At 49.5% G+C, this 17,031-nt stretch overlaps 2 protein-coding genes across 4 annotated transcripts in view; both read right to left on the bottom strand.

The window, feature by feature from the left end:
• LOC119956324 (galanin receptor 2b-like) overlaps window positions 1-10,456 on the bottom strand; it is a 30,874-nt gene extending 20,418 nt beyond the window's left edge. Inside the window, exon 1 of one of the 3 annotated variants that reach the window (XM_038783458.1) lies at window positions 10,392-10,456. The gene's annotated coding sequence lies outside the window, so the exon portion shown is untranslated. Of the gene's footprint in view, window positions 1-118; window positions 715-10,391 lie in introns of those variants that run through there. The other 2 variants (XM_038783457.1, XM_038783456.1) reach the window with 2 other exon arrangements.
• A 1,781-nt stretch (window positions 10,457-12,237) lies between these two features.
• LOC119956323 (meiosis inhibitor protein 1) overlaps window positions 12,238-17,031 on the bottom strand; it is a 536,433-nt gene continuing 531,639 nt past the window's right edge. The window contains exon 33 of the transcript XR_005458631.1: window positions 12,238-12,582. The gene's annotated coding sequence lies outside the window, so the exon portion shown is untranslated. The remainder of the gene's footprint in view (window positions 12,583-17,031) is intronic.

The following is a 17,031-nucleotide window of genomic DNA, read 5'->3' as shown; positions in this document are numbered from 1 at the left end:
CAAAATAAAACAATTTAAATTGTAAATAAAAACCCAAAGTGGATCTTTGCTGAATAAAACTATCTATATTTCAGTTTAATAATCACAATTGGAGTTCCAGCAGCGGAATCTAACTTACATTCAGACTTGTCCGTCAACAAATTAGACTTCAATCAGTCAATATTCTGCAAGTTGTATTCAATCCGTGTGGAAGAGCCCTTCAGAACCGCAATGTTGCATTTCACTCAGATAGCCAACATTCTCCTTTATTGAATACTGCTTGCTGATCCGTTCAATGGTCACATTTTCATTCCAGCATATTGCTGGGGGACGAGGTGCCTGGTCGTTCTCAGTGGGGTTCAATATTAACCACAGAAAGGACTCACCTTTCCCAATCGCCTTGTGCTGTGAAGAGGCAGTGCTGAATCAGAGCACTGATGAAATGGAAAGCAAATCAGAGTTAACTCCTTCACTGGCACACTGCATCACACATCCTATCTATAAGGATCAGTCAGCATCTTATTTTATTGATGGCCACGTCTGCCATGCCAGTGGGCTCACAGGACAGAATTTGTCCTTTTTGAGATGAAGTGCGGTGGCAGGTGGCTCCGGTGGCAGGCACCAGCTGTCCCAGAATTATACGCTTGGAACCTCATTCTTTCTGCTCAAGCACATTCCCTTCTGAGTTACCTGCTGGGCCGGAAGCTGATTCGTCCACCCATCGACAACTAGCAGGTTTGAGGGTCGCGGTGCCATATTTAAATACCAGCCCAGCCCATCCATCTTTGCCAGACCACGCAGGATGTCAGCAACCCTGGGGCAAAAAGAATAGGAGCCTCAAGCAGAAGGCTGGTCCTCGACTCAAACAACCTCCCTCCTCTAAACCCCCCCCCCCCCCCCCCCCCCCCCACCCCATCACTCACAAGGTGCCCATGTCTCACTTGCAGCTGGAGATTTTGTGCATCACCTCATAGTAAGCAATGTGGTATCTCTTTGACCCCCCTTGTTTGTGCGCCTCTCTCCCCTCAGTCATCCCTCTTCCTTCCGTTGTTCATCTTCTTCATCTGCCTCCCTGCCCCTCTGCCTGCCATCGTGAGCCCTCACCATGGGCAGCATGGTAGCATGGTGGTTAGCATAAATGCTTCACAGCTCCAGGGTCCCAGGTTCGATTCCCGGCTGGGTCACTGTCTGTGCGGAGTCTGCACGTCCTCCCCGTGTGTGCGTGGGTTTCCTCCGGGTGCTCCGGTTTCCTCCCGCAGTCCAAAGATGTGCGGGTTAGGTGGATTGGCCATGCTAAATTGCCCGTAGTGTCCTAAAAAGTAAGGTTAAGGGGGCGGTTGTTGGGTTACGGGTATAGGGTGGATACGTGGGTTTGAGTAGGATGATCATTGATCGGCACAACATCGAGGGCCGAAGGGCCTGTTCTGTGCTGTACTGTTCTATGTTCTACACTCCCTCCACATTGCCCTTTGCCCGGCCACACCAACATTCGGATCTTTGCTGCAGTGGCCACGAGTCCCACAGCACTGAGCTGTGTGGATAGATACTGGTGTGTGGTGCGGGGGGGAGGGGAGGTGACTCCAGTACTCCTCAACCCAACATTACTGATCCAATGTGGTGACCGGGGAGGGAAGGGGGGGTTGGGGGGTCCATGAGGCCAGCAGCAGAGTGCTGTCCATGAAGACCAGCTCAGCACGGAGACGGAGGGCAGGAGCTGATCTGGCCTGGCAGTACAATGGTAGAATGTTGTGGAACTCACCTCGAAATCTCCAGTGCACCGAGGGCCCGCGTCGTGCACACCACTCATTAGCCATTGGGTTTGATGCCAATGAAATTTCCCACTGGCCTGCTGCAAGATTTGACAGGATTGTGGAGAGCAGCTATTTTAATGAGCATTCATGAGATGCAAATGGCATTTGCGTCACTTTCCAGCGGCAAGAGCTTCAATCCACCATTAGAGAGTTGCAAAGTGATTTTATGACTTTTTGCCTTTCGCCAAATTCATGCTCCCACCTGCCCACTATTCATTTTTCACTTCGCCTTAAAATTGCATTTTTCTTCAGGTTATACATGATTCCCAGCTGAGAGGATAAGGCAGGCAACCTGCTCTCAGCCTTTTTGTAAAGTTGGCTTTAGCTTAACCTCGAGATTGTAAGAGAGAATCTGTGTAGGTGAAGTCTTCTGATCTACTTTTATCTGGAGTAATGTGCCCTCTCATTAATACAATGCCACACCTCCTGGTCAGTGGTTCAAATCAGGAATTACTCGTGTGCTAAATGTCCCATTGTGAAATTCTGTTGGAGCATTAACAAACTGGATTTGCTGCTAAGGAATAGTAAGAGCAGAGGCCATTTCACACTTATCAGTATTGCAGTCAGGTGTTGATGCATAGAATTTCTTCCGAAATAAATTCTCACTAATGCTGATTGCTTTCAGGCAGTGCATTGTAGATCGTAACAGCTCACTGTGTAAAAACAATCCTCCTCACCTCACTTTTGCCAATTATTTTAAATCTGTATTCTCTAATGCTGGCCCAGCCAATAATGTCCACATCCCACGAATTAATTAAAAAAAATTGTGAACATGTGTTCTAATGGAACAATTTCTCTTTATTACTCTATCAAAACCCCTCATTATTTTGGCTTCCTCTGTTAAGTCTCCCCTTAAACTTCTCTAAGAACTTACCAGTTTCTCTAAGCGGAAGACTCTCATCCCTGGCATCATTCAGGTAAATGTCTCCTGCATCCTTTCGAAGGCCTTTGCATCCCTCTGAAAGAGTGGTCCGGCATACTGGCCTAACCAGGGACTAATAAAGATTTGGAATAACCTTTTCTATCCTATTGTAGAATCCCTACGGTGCAGAAAGAAGCCATTCAGCCCATTGAAACTGCGTCGACTCTCCGAAAGAGCATCCTACCCATGCCCCCCTCCATGAACTCCCAGTTTCTGCACCTTGTTTAACATTGTACCATTTAATTCATGTTGGCTCTCCGTATTTTTCCAAAATTCATCGCATCAAGCTTCTCTGCGTTAATTCAATTTGCTGTAAGTCTACCCTTTTCACCAATCTATGTCCTCCTGAAGCCTGTTGCCATTAATATTTACTGTTGTGTCTCATCTGCAAAGCTTTAAATTATGTTGTTTATACCCAAGTCCAGGTCATTATATGTAGTCATTTCATAGGCAACATTTTGTAACATGTCATCAACTTGGTACTTCAATCCATAGGGAGCGATTCTCCCAAAAGGGAACAACTTGACTCGTGTTGATTAAGGGGCCTGAATGGAGAACGCGGCCGAGGCTGCACATAGCGTCCCGATCTCGAGGCATCCCCAAAATGACCCCCGACTTCCCCTGGCCAAATGCACTATGGAAGGGTCCCTGCCCCCCAATCTGGCAGTGGCATTGCCAGCTGGCAATTCCACCGTGGCCATGCCAGGCTGGCACCCAGGTTGGCACTGCCAGGGTGTGCAGATGGCATCAGCAGTGCCAGGGAACCACCCAGCCTAAAGGGTATGCAGTTGTGGACCTCCGATCCCCTGGGAGACCCTCACGAGTGGCGTTCCATCTGGTCCACATTTGTGGGGACCAGTACTGAACGGCGCTCACCCGAGGTCTCTGAGGCAATGGATTTATTCCCAAAGCCTCAGGAACCTCGGGAATCTGCACATTAGAGTGACACTAGCTGTCTCGCTCTAATATGCAGATTTGCCAAAAAGTGATCCCGCCCATTGTCGGCGGTTTGCGAGATCGCGTTGGATATTGCGAGGCGTGGCGAGCCGGGTAGATCCCAGGAGCTGGGTCTCTCGGCTTTCAGCCACGCTGCACCTTGGTGAGTTGTTTTTCAGGCTCAGACTGGCCGTTGGATCATGCCCAAAAGGATCCCTACAGTACAGGAGGCCATTCGGCCCATCGAGTCTGCAACAACTCTCTGAAAGAACACTCTACGCAGCTGTGCATGACCCTGGTGAGACCACACTTGGAATATTGTGTGCAGTTCTGGTCACCTCATTATAGGAAGGATGTGGAAGCATTGGAAAGGGTGCAAAGGAGATTTACCAGGATGCTGCCTGGTTTGGAGGGTAGGTCTTATGAGGAAAGATTGAGGGAGCTAGGGCTTTTCTCTTTGGAGCGGAGGAGGATGAGAGGCGACTTAATAGAGGTTTATAAGATGATGAGGGGGATAGATAGAGTGGACGTTCAGAGACTATTTCCTTGGGTGGATGTAGCTGTTACAAGGGGGCATAACTATAAGGTTCATGGTGGGAGATATAGGAGGGATGTCTGAGGTAGGTTCTTTACTCAGAGAGTGGTTCGGGTGTGGAATGGACTGCCTGCCTAGTTGAGTCGACACTTTCGGAACTTTCAAGCGGTTATTGGATAGGCACATTGAACAGTACAGCACAGAACAGGCCCTTCGGCCCTCGATGTTGTGCCTGAAACCAAGATCAAGCTATCCCATTCCCTGTCATTCTGGTGTGCTCCATGTATGGGGAACCTTATCAAACGCCTTACTAAAATCCATGTACTGCTCTACCTTCATCTTAGTTACCTCCTCAAAGAATTCAATCAAATTTTTGAGGCAAGACTTACCCTTCACGAATCCGTGTTGACCATCCCGGATTAAGCTGCATCTTTCCAAATGGTCATAATTCCTATCCTTCAGGACCTTTTCCATTAACTTACCAACCACTGAAGGAAGACTAATCGACCTATAATTACCAGGGTCATTTCTATTCCCTTTCTTGAAAAAAGGAACAACATTCACCACTCTTCCGTCCTCTGGCACTATCCCCGTGGACAGTGAGGATCCAAAGATCAAAGCCAAAGGCTGTGCAATCTCATCCCTTGCCTGCCAAAGAATCCTAGGAGATATCCCATCTGGCCCAAAGGACTTGTCAACCCTAAGGTTGCCCTGAGAGGGGGTGGGGGAGGGGGGGGGGGGGGTGCTGTGGTGGTGGCAGTTGTGTGTTGACCCTCTGCACGACTAGCGATGCAGGTGGTGGTTTGGTGTTCAGCGGGGACGTAGCATACGACGCGTGAACCGTGCTGCCACCAAGGCGTTGTGTGCCTGCCGTCCTCGCCGGGTCCGTCGCGCCGCCTCCTGGACATCACCAGCACCTGGGTCGTATCTGTGTGCTGCGCCCGCCACTCCGCCAGCCTCCTCCTTCTCCTCCTCCCTCTCCTCCTCCTCCTCTGTGCTGGCAGCACTGCCACTGGCTTCTCCCTCCGCCCCCTGCAGCAGGTCATCTCCCCTCTGCATCTCGATGTTGTGCAGCGCACAGCAGACCACAACAATACGAGCGACCCTGTCGGGCTGGTACTGCAGGGCCCCTCCGGAGCGGTCCAGGCACCTGAATCTCATCTTCAGGAGGCCAAGGCAGCGCACCACCACACCCCTGGTTGCTGCATGGGCCTCGTTGTATCGTGTTTCCGCATTGGTCTGAGGCCTCCGTATAGGCGTCATCAGCCAAGACCTCAGCGGATAACCCCTGTCACCTAGCAACCAGCCCCTCAGCCGGGGGGGACGTCCCTCAAACATCGCAGGGATGTTACGACTGCGCCAGTATGTAGGAGTCATGCACACTCCCTGGGAACCTTGCACAGACGTTCATGAACGTCATGTGGGGGTCGCATACCACCTGGATATTCATGGAGTATGTCCCCCTCCTGTTTGCGAACACCTCCCTGTCCCCTGCAGGCGGGCGCATGGGGACGTGAACACAATCGATTGCCCCCTGCACCATCGGTATCCCGACCACGCTGGCAAATCCACGAGCTCGTGAGTCTTGAGTTGCTCGGTCCTCGGGAAAGGTGATGTAGCGGTCCGCGATGGCATAGAGGGCGTTGGTCACATCCCGGATGCACCTGTGGACCGATGACTGGGAGATCCCGGAGAGGTCCCCGCTCGGAGTCTGGAAGGAGCCGGTCGCATAGAAGTTAAGAGCGACCGTCACCTTGATGGCAACCAGGATCGCGTGTCCTCCCCCCATTCCACGCGGGGCGAGGTGCGCCATGAGGTGCCAGATATATATCACCATCCGCCTACTCAGCCGGAGTCTCCTCCTGCAGGTGATGTCCGTCGTTGTTAGGAAGGAGATCCGGACACGGTACACCCTCGGCCTTGGTCGTCGCCTCTGGCGCTGTGGCTGCACCCTCACTCTCTCCTCCCCCCCCCCCCTCCTCCTCCCCCTCATGCTGCTCGACGACTGGCAACTCCTCGGCCCTACCCTCTGCTGCTGCAGCTGGCCCTGCATCCACTGCGGGTTGTGGCTGTGGATGCTGCTGCATCTCCAAATGCAGTTCAGCGGCCCCAACCACTGCGCAGAACATAGCCGTTCTGTTTGCAAACATTGTGCTAACCTACAGAAGGGTGGTGGGGGGCAGAGAAACGACATGTTAGATGAACGTTAGTCGACGCCTCGGCAGCCGCCTGCCACGGGATACCTGTGTGCCCCGGTGGCCTGGTCGCGCTGCTGACACGCGGGCAGCCTAACCCTGGTCACTTTCTGCATCAACGGGCAGTTACCTACGTTCTCTTGGGCAGCACCGGTGGCACAGTGGTATGCATTGTTGCCTACGGCGCTGAGGACCCGGGTTCGAATCCCGGCCCCGAGTCACTTGTCCGTGTGGAGTTTGCACATTCTCCCCGTGTCTGCGTGGGTTTCACCCCCCAACCCAAAAGATGTGCAGGATAGGTGGATTGGCCACGCTAAATTGCCCCTTAATTGGAAAAAATAATTGGGTACTCTAAATTTATAAAAAAAAAACAAACAACGTCCTCTTCACCGGTGCGTCAGTGGCCTGTGGCCGTAAGCCACAGGGTAACCAGCGGCCGTGTACTCGTGACCGGCACGCCATGGCATGGTGGCAGACATTTTGTAACTGGGGTTGGACGGGTCCTCGCTCACTCTCTCCCTACCCCCCCACTCCCACTCACACCCCCTCGTCTCACCCGCTCCCCCCTCCGTCTCCCCCACTCCCCCCTCCATCTCCCCCACTCCCCCCCTCCGTCTCCCCCACTCCCCCCCTCCATCTCCCCCACTCCCCCCTCAGTCTCCCCCACTCCCCCCTCCGTCTCCCCCACTCCCCCCTCCGTCTCCCCCACTCACCCCTCCATCTCCCCCACTCCCCCCTCAGTCTCCCCCACTCCCCCCTCAGTCTCCCCCACTCCCCCCTCAGTCTCCCCCACTCCCCCCTCCGTCTCCCCCCACTCCCCCCGCCGTCTCCCACACTCCCCCCTCCGTCTCCCACACTCCCCCCCGCTCTGGACCCCTCTCCCATTCTCGGGGATGCCTTCCCCGTTGTGGCCAGTCTCCAGCAGTGCGCTGAGCGGTGCGCGGAGCGGTGCGCTCACCTACTTGAAGCTCTCGTCAGCCAGCACGACTGGTTGACGAACTTGAAAAGCAGGTGTGTTGGCCGGTGTGAAAACATTGCGTGATGATGTCGGGACTTCGGCCCATCCGGGCCGGAGAATAGTGGGGGGCCAATAAGTTGCGATTCTGGTTGTGTCGTTGGTGCTTTCGAGGCCTTTGCCGGGAATGCCGACGTGTAGTTTGTGCGGGGTTCGGAGAATAGCGGGAGGGCGCCGGACCGGCGTTGCCGTGAAAATATGTGCGGCCCGTTATTCTCCGAACCGGCGTGAGTGCGGAGAATCGCGCCCCTGGGGGATTTTTTGATCCGACCCGCCAAGGATTTCTCATGCCCTCTCCTAGCTCTCCGAAGCCCTTTTTTTTTTAGCTCATTCCTTGCTACCTTGTAACCCTCCAGTGACCCAACTGAACCTTGTTTTCTCATCCTTACAGATTCTTCCTTTTTCCTCTTGACAAGACATTCAACCTCTTTTGTGAACCATGGTTCCCTCACACGGCCATTTCCTCCCTGCCTGACAGGGACATACCTATCAAGGACACGCAGTATTTGTTCCTTGAACAAGCTCCACTTTTCATTTGTCCTTTCCCTGACAGTTTATGTTCCCATCTCATACTCCCTAATTCTTGCCTAATCGCCTCATAATTACCCCTCTCCCAATTATAAACCTTGCCCTGCCGTATGGCCCTACCCCTGTCCATTGCAACAGTGAAAGACATCGAATTGTGGTCACTATCTCCAAAGTGCTCGCCCACAAACAAATCTAACACTTGACCCAGTTCATTACCCAGTACCAAATCCAATGTGGCTCCACCTCTTGTCGGCCTATCCACATATTGTGTCAAGAAACCCTCCTGCACACACTGTACAAAAACTGCCCCATCCAAACTGTTCGACCTATAGAGGTTCCAATCAATATTTGGAAAGTTAAACTCACTCATGATAACTACCCTGACACCTCCACACCTATCCATAATCTGTTTTGCAATTTCTTCCTCCACATCTCTATTACTATTTGGGGGCCTATAGAAAACTCCAAACAACGTGACCGCTCCTTTCCTATTTCTAACTTCAGCCCATTTTACCTCAGTAGGCAGATCCCCCTCGAACTGCCTTTCTGCAGTCATTAAACTATCCTTGATAAACAATGCTGCTCCTCCACCTCTTTTACCACCTTCCCTACTCTTACTGAAATGTCTATACCCCAGAACTTCCAACAACCATTCCTGTCCCTGCTCTAACCATGTCTCCATAATGCCCACAACATCGTAGTCCCAAGTACCAATCCACGCTCCAAGTTCAACTACCTTATTCCAGATGCTCTTTGCATTGAAGTAGACACACTTCAACCCACCTTTCTGTCGGCTGGTACACTCCTGCGACCTTCATACCCTCCTCAGTACCTCACTACTCTCAACACTGGCTTCTGGACTACAGCTCATTTTCCCATCCCCCTGACAAATTAGTTTAAACCCCCCCCGAAGAGCCGTAGCAAATTTCCCTCCCAGGATATTGGTGCCCCTCTGGTTCAGGTGCCAACCGTCCTGTCTGTACAGGTTCCACCTTCCCCAGAATGTGCTCCAGTTATCTACTTAACTTAAACCCTCCCTCCTACACCATCCCTGCAGCCACGTTTATCAGTGCTCTCCCCCTGTTCCTCAACTCGCTAGCACGTGGCACCGGCAACAAACCAGAGATGACAACATGGTTTGTCCTGACTCTCAGCTTCCACCCTAGCTCCCTAAATTCCTGTTTTAAATCCCCGTCCCTTCTCTTACCTATGTCGTTGGTACCGATGTGTACCACGACTTGTGACTGTTCCCCCTCCCCCTTAAGGATTCTGAAAACACGGTCCGAGACGTCACGGACCCTGGCACCCGGGAGGCAACGTACCATCCGTGAGTCTCTTTCGTTGCCACAGAACTGTCTATCTGTCCCTCTAACTATCGAGCTCTCCTGCTCTCTCTCCTTCCCTTCTGAGCCACAGGGACGGACTCAGTGCTGGAGATCCATTCACCGTGGCTTACCCCTGGTAGGTCGTCCCCCTCAACAGTATCCAAAGCGGTATGCTTGTTACTGAGGGGAATGACCACAGAGGGTCCCTGCACTGACTGCTTCCTCCCAGCCCCTCTCACCGTCACCCATCTATCTTAATTCTTCGGAGTAACTACATCAGGAACCGCCCAACTTAAATACAGGTAAAAATAAAACACTTAACCAGCAACCACTGCGCCCTGCACGATAACAGCAATCAGCTGTTATGGGCCCACGCAAACAAGTTAAATCTTTACTACTTACCCAGCAGTCACTCTGCCCTCACTCCGACCGGATTCAGCTGGAAACTCCCAACAGTAAGTTTTTAAAAAATGTACTCCCCTTCTCAGCAAGCCCTCATTCAGCAACCACTGCACCCCGCACGATAACAGCAATCATGTGCTGGAGTGTCAAACATTGGAACAGCAAAGGCCATTCAACTCTTTGAGACTTTCCCCCCCATTCGATGAGGTCACAGCTGATCTGTAACTCATCCTACCATGTCTCCATACCTTTCCTGCCAGCTTCCGGGCACATGCCCTGGATGAAGTGCAGGAATGCTTTGTGGGAGGGGGAAGAGGACAGGATTGGAGCGGGAATACCACGACTTTGCTCCGAGGGTTGGACGAGCACTTCTGCCTCTCCTGACGCCACAGCAGAAATGTTTTGCCTTACCTGGAGGGTCTCTTCATCTTCCGATGACCAGTAATGGACTTGAAAATGATTGAACGGTTAGGTATTGGGATATAGCAAAGTGGTTTTCCATCATTAGATGGCTTTATACAAAACATTTTATTGAAATTCCCGTACCAGCCTCCCCGGACAGGCGCAGGTATGTGGCGACTAGGGGCTTTTCACAGTAACTTCATTGAAGCCTACTCGTGACATAAGCGATTTTCATTTTCATTTCATTTCATCGCAAAGAGAGTAAATCAGTCAATGAAAATTTGAGCAGATGTGGGGTAAGAAATCTTTGCAGGCTATTTGAACCAAGCTCTTTCTCCTACCTTGCGTTAGTTCCAGATGAGTATTCCTGCCCTGGATGATGGAAGTTGAACTCTTGCAGTATCTGAGTAACTGATAATTATCCCTGAAGTCTTCTGATAAGGAATTTTTTAATTCTTCATAGAGGCGGCACGGTGGGGCAGTGGTTAGCACTGCTGCCTCATGGCACCGAGGTTCAATCCCGGCCCTGGGTCACTGTCCGTGTGGAGTTGCCACATTATCCATATGTCTGCATGGGTCTCACCCCCAGAACCCAAAGATGTGCAAGGTAGGTGGATTGGCCATGCTAAATTGCCCTTTTAATTGGAAAAAAATAATTGGGTACTCTAAATTTAAAAAAAAAATTCCCCAGATGTCAAAAACAGGTGGAATGTAATACAGGCGCAATTTACTATTGTTCATTTGCACTTCTACCCAAGATCAATTCCACCCCTTTCCTGTTAATGATTTCATGTCCATAACTGCCTTCCTGTTAAAAATGCATTAATATCTGCCATTGGAGCCGTTATGGCCATGTACATTAGCAGATTTCACAGTCCCTTCAATCCGCAGTAGCCTCTGAACCTGAAAACACCAGTGGCCTTTCTGTTGAAACACCAGGGAATGAACTGGAAGGCTCTAGAAAACCATGCAGGACTGTAATATAACTGGTCCACTGACTGTGAAACGTTGCAGAAACCCCTTGTATTTGGTTGGAAGCATCAGAAGATGCGGGAGGTCAGCATCACTTCGGCCCAAAATTCCATGGTCAGTTATGGCAAATGTGGACCACAAACATGAGCTGTACCCACTGACTGTGTCAAGAGCTGTTTGTCCCAGAATTGTGTATATTTATTTACTGCAACATTTACCAGAGAGGTCATTGATGTTAATTCCAAATGTAATAGTAATGTGCTAGGGGTGGTTAGAAATTAGTTTAGTGTTTATGAAATTATTTCTGGCTGGAGATTGTAGCAGCTGGTGCTTAGCTCATCCAGTCACTGTTGAGTGGTTTGAATGGTTTACCACAGAATATGCTGCCTGAACAGGGATGAGGACATTGTGACATTATTATGAATGTAAGAACTGCAAGGGTTAATGAAATGTCTAGCTGGCTTTGAAGGGAGACCAAGGCAGGCCAGCAGCACGGTTCGATTCCCGTAACAGCCTCCCCAAACAGGCGCCGGAATGTGGCGACTAGGGACTTTTCACAGTAACTTCATTTGAAGCCTACTCATGACAATAAGCGATTTTATTTATTTTAGAGGGAGTTAGATTTACAAGTATATAAGCCATTGATGCTCAGTCTTATGGGTAGAGAAGTGAAGTACAGAAGTGAAGCTTAAGTACAGATTGAAGGAAAGATTGTGTGAGTGAGAGCTGACCATAGTTTATAATAGTGCAGAGATTAGTAGCAGATAAGTGTAGATTATATGTTAGATATCAACGGTGTATTATACAGGAGTAAGTGTCGAATCCAATTAAGTAGTGTTAATAAATTTATAGCTTTGTTCAAGTTAAAGCTTTTTTGTGGTCTTTGTGAACACTACGCCAACCACCCTCAATTTTGCAACACAAAGAACATCACAGACATGAGGCCGAGGAACCCAACTCTTCAAGAATTGGAACGATAAACCCTTCTTGCTCAAAGGGTGCACAGAAGACACATCCCTGTGAGGAATCCTTAAAAAAAATCCATTGTGCTACGTAGAGAGGGGTGACAAGAATGTCAACTCTCACCGTCATGACTGCGATTCCATGCTACAAAAACTGATCTCAACATTGTACTATTACTTTTCTCCCTTGGATAATAGTATACCCTTCACACTAAAGTAAAAAAATTGCATTATTTGGTACACACACCTGAATTGTTAGCGTTCACCTAATTCACTCAGGGGAAATGGTGCGCAATGCTTGATAGACCAAGTGCTGAAGGAGATATTTCCAGCATGAACTGCTGCCCATGGGCTGCCACTGTTCTCTTGCCAAAGGATATTGAGAAGTTGGGGGCACAATGACAGACCAGCGGTGCAGCCGAGAATCACTCAGCCACAGGCTTCCATCTCCATCTGCTTTCCATTCTTAGGTTGCAACTTCATTTCCGGCAGATCCACCAGCACAATGAGGGCCGCAGACATAAGATGATGACAATGAGGCGGATGAACAGGGTTACAGCTCCCTTGTGAAGAGAATTCAATTGAAAGCTATAGGATTCTGCAATTAAAGGAAATGGGTGTCATCTATTGCACTCTAGACCTTGGGAAACCCAGCATTAATGTTACCTAATGACCTTAGGTGAAAACAAGTGACTTGAAGTATGGGACTGAAAAAACAGGTGACACACCTGGGCGTGATTTAAGGCTCAAAAAATAGAGTCCCATTTGGGCGGATATAGCAGAGTGTTTCTCAGCGCTGCAGAGCCGAGAATGAACCCTCTATCAAACGGAACTTTGGCCTCGACAGGCTGCACTTACCTCACTGTCGGTGCAGGAAGAGAAAGGGCACCATTCACCCCAATCTCTTGACCCCCCCCCCTCAAACACCCCACCACGGTATCCTGAACCCCCACTTAGGGATCCTTGAGGCCCCCAGCCTTACCCCACCTCTTAAGGGCAGGATCCTCCTGGCATGGCCAACCTGGCAACTTGGGACTGCAAGTGCCCCTACCAGTCTGGCAGTGCCAAGGTGCCTGGGTCCCAGTGGGAGTGCCAGGGTACCACCCTGCCCAGAGCCCGACCACTTGATGGCGTCCGATAGCCTAGGAGACGCCCCCTCCCCAGCTGCCATTACACCTGGTCTACGGTTGTGTGGGGCCAGTACCAAATGGTGCATGGCAAGGTCTCCCAGACATAGTTCCTGGGCCTCGGGAGAATCGGCCTTAGACATATTTAAATAAGCCGAATGGCGATGTCACAGAGATCTCATTAGAACTTGTGAGGCGTTCGAACATCGCAAATCTCGCGAGAAGCCTTGGAGAGATCCAACAGCTTGTTGCATCACCGAGTCAGGTGCAACGAGGCCATTCGGTCACGCCTAGAATAGAGGTCAAGGGTGTTGCGGATTTGACTATAGGAATAGGGATCTGTTACTGCAATTATATAGGGCATTGGTGAGACTACACCTGGAGTATTGTGTGCAGTTCTGGTGTCCTTTTCAGAGGAAGCATGCCCTTGCTATAAGGGAGCGCAGCGAAGGTTTACCAAGTTGATTCCTTGGATGGTTGGACTGTCATATGAGGAGAGACTAAGTCAGTTAGGATTATATTCATTGGAGTGTAGAAGAATGAGAGGGAGTCTCATAGAAATATATAAAATTCTAACATGATTAGACAGAGTAGATTCAGAAAGAATGTTCCCGATGCTGGGGTAGTCCAGAACTAGGGGTCACTGTTTGAGGACAAGGGGTAAACCTTTTAGAACTGAGGTGAGGAAAGATTTCTTCACCCAGAGAGTGCTGAATCGGTGGAAATCACTGCCACAGAAAGTAGTTGAGGCCAAAATGTTTTGTAATTTCAAGAAGGAATTAGATATAGCTCTTGGGGCTAAAGGGATATGAAGGGAAGGCAGGATCAGGCTATTGAAATTTATGATCAGCCATGATCATAATGAATGGCAGAGCAGGTTCGAAGGTCTGAATGGCCTCCTCCTGCTTCTATTTTCTGTGTATGTAAACATCTCCCTGCAAGTACTCAGCAGAGGGTTTAAGTCTGTTAACTTCTTCGTAGAACATAGAACGATACAGCGCAGTACAGGCCCTTCGGCCCCTCGATGTTGCACCGACATGGGAAGTCAAAAACTAAAGGCCATCTAACCTACACTATGCCATTATCATCCATATGCTTATCCAATAAACTTTTAAATACCCTCAATGTTGGCGAGTTCACTACTGTTGCAGGTAGGGCATTCCACGGCCTCACCACTCTTTGCGTAAAAAACCTACCTCTGACGTCTGTCCTATATCTATTACCCCTCAATTTAAGGCTATGTCCCCTCGTGCTAACCACCTCCATCCGCGGGAGAAGGCTCTCACTGTCCACCCTATCTAACCCTCTGATCATTTTGTATGCCTCTATTAAGTCACCTCTTAACCTTCTTCTCTCTAACGAAAACAACCTCAAGTCCATCAGCCTTTCTTCATAAGATTTTCCCTCCATACCAGGCAACATCGGGCAGCAAGGTAGCATGGTGGTTAGCATAAATGCTTCACAGCTCCAGGGTACCAGGTTCGATTCCTGGCTGGGTCACTGTCTGTGCGGAGTCTGCACGTCCTCCCCGTGTGTGCGTGGGTTTCCTCCGGGTGCTCCGGTTTCCTCCCACAGTCCAAAGATGTGCGGGTTAGGTGGATTGGCCATGCTAAATTGCCCGTAGTGTCCTAAAAAGTAAGGTTAAGGGGGCGGTTGTTGGGTTACGGGTATAGGGTGGATACGTGGGTTTGAGTAGGGTGATCATTGATCGGCACAACATCGAGGGCCGAAGGGCCTGTTCTGTGCTGTACTGTTCTATGTTCTATGTAAATCTCCTCTGCACCCGTTCCAAAACTTCCACGTCCTTCCTATAATGAGGCGACCAGAACTGTACGCAATACTCCAAATGCGGCCGTACCAGGGTTTTGTACAGCTGCAACATGCCCTCATGGCTCCGGAACTCAATCCCTCTACCAATAAAGGCCAACACACCATAGGCCTTCTTCACAACCCTATCAACCTGGGTGGCAACTTTCAGGGACCTATGTACATGGACACCGAGATCCCTCTGCTCATCCACACTGCTAAGAATTTCACCATTAGCCAAATATTCCGCATTCCTGTTATTCTTTCCAAAGTGAATCACCTCACACTTCTCTACATTAAACTCCATTTGCCACCTCTCAGCCCAGCTCTGCAGCTTATCTATGTCCCTCTGTAACCTGTAACATCCTTCCACACTGTCTACAACTCCACCGACTTTAGTGTCGTCTGCAAATTTACTCACCCAACCTTCTGTGCCCTCCTCAAGGTCATTTATAAAAATGACAAACAGCAACGGTCCCAGAACAGATCCTTGTGATACGCCACTCGTAACTGAACTCCATTCTGAACATTTGCCATCAACCACCACCCTCTGTCTTCTTTCAACTAGCCAATTTCTGATCCACATCTCTAAATCACCCTCAATCCTCAGCCTCCGTATTTTCTGCAATAGACGACCGTGGTGAACCTTATCAAATGCTTTACTGAAATCCATATACACCACATCAACTGCTCTACCCTCGTCTACCTGTTCAGTCACCTTCTCAAAAAACTCGATAAGGTTTGTGAGGCATGACCTACCCTTCACAAAACCATGCTGACTATCCCTAATCATATTATTCCTATCTAGATGATTATAAATTGTATCTCTTATAATCCTCTCCAAGACATTACCCACAACAGACGTGAGGCTCACCAGCCTATAGTTACCGGGGTTATCTCTATTCCCCTTATTGAACAAAGGGACCACATTTGCTATCCTCTAGTCCTCTGGCACTATTCCTGTAGCCAATGATGACATAAAAAATCAAAGCCAAAGGCTCAGCAATCTCTTCCCTGGCTTCCAGAGAATCCTAGGATAAATCCCATCAGGCCCCGGGGACTTATCTATTTTCACCTTGTCCAGAATTGCCAACACTTCTTCCCTACACACCTCAATGCCATCTATTCTAATAGCCTGGGTCTCAGCATTCTCCTCCACAACATTATCTTTTTCCTGAGTGAATACTGACGAAAAGTATTCATTTAGTATCTCGCTTATCTTCTCAGCCTCCACGCACAACTTCCCACCACTGTCCTTGACTGGCCCTACTCTTACCCGAGTCATTCTTTTATTCCTGACATACCTATAGAAAGCTTTTGGGTTTTCCTTGATCCTACCTGCCAAAGACTTCTCATGTCCCCTCCTTGCTCGACTTAGCTCTCTCTTTAGATCCTTCCTCGCTTCCTTGTAACTATCAAGCGCCCCAACTGAAGCTTCACGCCTCATCTTCACATAGGCCTCCTTTTTCCTCTTAACAAGAGATTCCACTTCTTTGGTAAACCACGGTTCCCTCGCTCGACCTCTTCCTCCCTGCCTGACTGGCACGTACCTATCAAGAACATGCAATAGCTGTTCCTTGAACAAGCTCCACATATCCAGTGTGCCCAACCCTTGCAGCCTACTTCTCCAACCTACACATCCTAAGTCATGTCTAATGGCATCATAATTGCCCTTCCCCCAGCTATAACTCTTGCCCTGCGGGGTATACTTATCCCTTTCCATCACTAACGTAAAGGTCACCGAATTGTGGTCACTGTTTCCAAAGTGCTCACCTACCTCCAGATCTAACACCTGGCCTAGTTCATTACCCAAAACCAAATCCAATGTGGCCTCGCCTCTTGTTGGCCTGTCAACATATTGTGTCAGGAAACCCTCATGCACACATTGTACAAAGAACAACCCATCTAATGTACTCGAACTATATCTTTTCCAGTCAATATTTGGAAAGTTAAAGTCTCCCATAACAACTACCCTATTACTTTCGCTCTTTTCCAGAATCATCTTCGCCATCCTTTCCTCTACATCCATAGAACTATTAGGTGGCCTATAGAAAACTCCCAACAGGGTGACCTCTCCTTTCCCATCTAGCATCCTTTCCGCCACCGTAATACTG

Source organism: Scyliorhinus canicula, chromosome 23 (genome assembly GCF_902713615.1).
Source record: "Scyliorhinus canicula chromosome 23, sScyCan1.1, whole genome shotgun sequence".
Lineage (NCBI taxonomy): Eukaryota > Metazoa > Chordata > Chondrichthyes > Carcharhiniformes > Scyliorhinidae > Scyliorhinus > Scyliorhinus canicula.
The sequence above is the reverse complement of the archived record's forward strand: the minus strand, read 5'-3'. Positions and strand labels throughout refer to the sequence as shown.